The following is a 3,995-nucleotide window of genomic DNA, read 5'->3' on the forward strand; positions in this document are numbered from 1 at the left end:
ATTATGAAATAAAATGTGGGCACAAGGTGCCGTGAGTAAATAATGATGATATTGGCACGCGAATTATTCGTGCAGTTGTGATATGAAATGTAGGCACGAGGCGCCGTGAGTAAATGATGATGATATTGGCACGTGAGTTGTCCGTGCAGTTGTGATAGAGAAATTGGCACGAGGTGCCATGGAAATATGAAAGTGGGCTGATACCCGTATTTTATGATTTTGAAATGAGGTGTCCCGAGGTGACTTTTATTCGAAAGATATTTATTTGATAGAATTATATTGGAAAGATATTTATTTAAAGGAATTATATTTGAAAAATATTTATTTGAAAGAATTATATTTGAAAGATATTTATTTGAAGGGAGTATATTCGAATTATATTTTTTTGAAAGTATTATATCGTGAAGATTATTATTTGAAAAATATATAGGTGAAAGATTTATATTAGAAGGACTTGATTAATTTGTTGTACTTGTATTCATTATTTGTTGAGCAATATTTATGGAGTTCTTGTTGCCCTACTGTGTATATCACTAGTTGATTATTGTTGCCATCATTGTTATTTGTTTACTATTATTTTTGTATACTATATTGCACAGGTTATTAGACTAGTGAGTGTCTTGACTGTATCTCGTCACTACTCCACTGAGGTTATTCTTGATACTTACTGGGTACCGACTATGGTGTACTCATACTACACTTCTGCATATTTTTGTACAGAACTAGGTATTGGAGATATTGGACTCGGACAGAGTTAAAGTGTGATCACAAGGATTTAAGATAGAGCTGCTTCATCGTCGCAGTCCCTTGGAGTCTTTTCATTTTATTGTTCTGTTAATTATTAATCAAACAGTATTGAGTATTCAATCCTTGAGATCATTTCATGTATTCAGTTAGAGTTCGTGACTCAGTATTACCAGTGTCACGGCGTCGTCATGGCACATAGTCTCTACGACTAGGTAAGCCTAACAAAGATGCGAAAATAAATAAAATGCAAGAAAAACTTAACAACTAATTATAACAGATAACTAAATAACTGATAACAATGCCGATTGGCATTTACAACAACCAACACTCTAATAATACACAGTATTCCCAAAACCCGAAACATCATAAGTCACAAACTACAGGAGGAAACTAGTATCTCTATACACCAGAGTCTAATGAAAAGTAGTAAGGAAGGTAAATGACATAGGAGGGAATAGAGAGGGACTCCGAGGTGTGCGGACGAGGCAGATATACCTTGAAGTCTCCGTACAGCAGCAAGAACTCTCAGGTAGTAGCGGGGCTGATAAAAAGTACCCGGATCTGCACACAAAACATGTGCAGAAGAGTAGCATGAGTACACCACAACGGTACCCAGTAAGTGCCAAGCCTAACCTCGGTAGAGTAGTGACGAGGTATGGTCTGGGCCCTACTGGATATAATAATAAGACAGATGATAAAATAAAATAAAGTAAAACAGAGAATTTAACAAGAAGAATTCACAGAGAAACAACAACACAAGAACAATGTGATAACAACAGTGGCGCTCCCGAGATACCGTCTCGTAGTCCCAAAAGTAAATGTGTAGGGGGATCTCCCGAGGAACCGCCTCGTAGTCTCAAAAGTAAATGTACAGGGAGAACTCCCGAGGTACCGCCTCGTAGTCTCAAAAATAAATGTGCAGGGAGAACTCCCGAGGAACCGCCTCGTAGTCTCAAAAGTAAATATGCAGGGAGAACTCCCGAGGAACCGCCTCGTAGTCTCAAAAGTAAATATGCAGGGAGAACCCCCGAGGAACCGTCTCATAGTCTCAAAAGTAAATATACATGAAGAACTCTTGAGAAACCGCCACGTAGTCTGAAAAGTAAACACACAGCTCAAACCGGTAATACAACAGCTAATAGGAAGATTTCTACAGTTATACTGATAAAGAACAAGAAAAAGCAGGAAATCAACTAGGCATGCGTCACAGAGTTCAAATAAGCAATTAAAGCACGTAGACATGCGATATTAGACTAAACATGATAGCTACACATATTGGAATAGCTCAATTAAGAATGAAAAATAGGCTAATACTCATTTAAACGGTATAACTCAATTTAAAGGAAAAACAGATTACTACTCAGTAAAATAAATCGGGTTTTACAATAAATATCCAGTGTACGTACTCGTTACCTCACGTACACGGCGCTCACATATCACAACAGTACCAAATCCTAAAGGGATTTCCCCCACACAAGTTTAGGCAAGCCACTTACCTCGAACCAAGCTCAAATCAATATGTAACATTGCTTTTTCCACGAATATCCGACTCCGAATGGCCCAAATTTAGCCAAAATCAATTACATATCATAAATATAACTATAAGAAACTAATCTAATTAATGAAATCAAAGCTAAGGCAAGAAATTAAAAAATCGCCCAAATAAGTCTCCCCGGACCCACATCTCGGAATCGGTTAAAAGTCACAAAATATGAGCACCCATTCACTCACGAGTCTAACCATACCAAAATTAGCCAATTTTGATCACAACTCGACCTTCAAATCCCCAATTTATAGTTTATGAAGTTTCTATAATTTGTTTTCCCAAATTTTCATCTCAAAATACTAATTAAATGATGAAATCAGTGATATATTGATGTACATTAACCAAATCCGAGTTAGAATCACTTACCCCGATGAATTTCTTGAAAAACTAACGAAACATCGTCTCAAACCGAGCTCCCAAAGTCAAAAAATAAAATAATACCCTAAACCTCGGTTATAGTACCCAATCTGACCTCACAATATGTGGTCCGCACAATTCCAAGTGCGGTCGCACATCCTAGCTTCTACGATCGCACAAAAATTATGCGGTCGCACTTCACAGCCTCTCCACTACCAGACTTCAGTAAATTGGCTATAACTTTCTCTACATATGTTCAAATGATGATTTCTTTATCTTTCTGGAAACTAGACACGAAGGCTATAACTTTCATTTCTGAATCATCTCCAAATTCCTTGTAGATCAAAAGATATAAGCTTCCAAAGTCGGACCAACGAACCTGCAGAGATCACCAGAAGTGCGGCCGTAGACAAAATTGTGCGGTCCACACTTTTACTCTGCGGTCCGCACTTTTTCATCTGCTACAACACTCAAAAATGTGCCTCATCACATGGAATTGTGCGATCCGCACTTCCAACGTTTCAGAACAACATCAGAGTGTTGAAATGCTCGGACTCGCTTAAAACTCACCCCAAAACACATCTGAGGCCCCCGAGACCTCAACCAAACATTCCAACAAGTCCTAAAATACCATACAAACTTAGTCGAGCCTTCAAATCACATCAAATAATGCTAAAAACACGAATCACCCTCCAATCCAAACTTAAAGAACTTGAAACTTTAAATTTCTACATCCGATGCCGAAACCTATCAAACCACGTCCGTTTGACCTCAAATTTTGCACACAAGTCATATTCAACATTACAGACCTATTACAACTCTCGAAATCGGAATCTGACCCCGATATTAAAAACTCCTCTTCCGGTCAAAATCTCTAAATATTTGACTTTTCGCCATTTCAAGCCTAAATTAGTTACAAACCTCCAATTCACAGTCCGTACATGCCCCTAAGTCCAAAATCACCCAACGGAGCTAACTGAATCGACAAAACTTCATTTCAGAGTCGTCTTCACACAGCTCCGACTACGGTCAAAATCCTAAGACTTAATCTTCCGTTTAGGGACTAAGTGTCCCAAAACACTCCGAAACTACAATGATAACCTCCCAGTAAGTCACATAAGCAGAAAAAGGTATGGAGAAAATAGTAAACAGGGGATCGGGGCTATTACTCTCAAAACGACCGGTCGGATCGTTACAACCAGTCTTGGGAGGTTGTTTGTAATTATTTCCGCGGTTAGTTTCTATTAAAAAAAAGTCTTGGATTGTAATTATAATCGGCTTACTTAGTCTTAGAGACTAAGTGCCATTACGACGCCTGTGGTGGAATTTTGGGTCGTGACATGGC

Source organism: Nicotiana tomentosiformis, chromosome 8 (assembly GCF_000390325.3).
Source record: "Nicotiana tomentosiformis chromosome 8, ASM39032v3, whole genome shotgun sequence".
Lineage (NCBI taxonomy): Eukaryota > Viridiplantae > Streptophyta > Magnoliopsida > Solanales > Solanaceae > Nicotiana > Nicotiana tomentosiformis.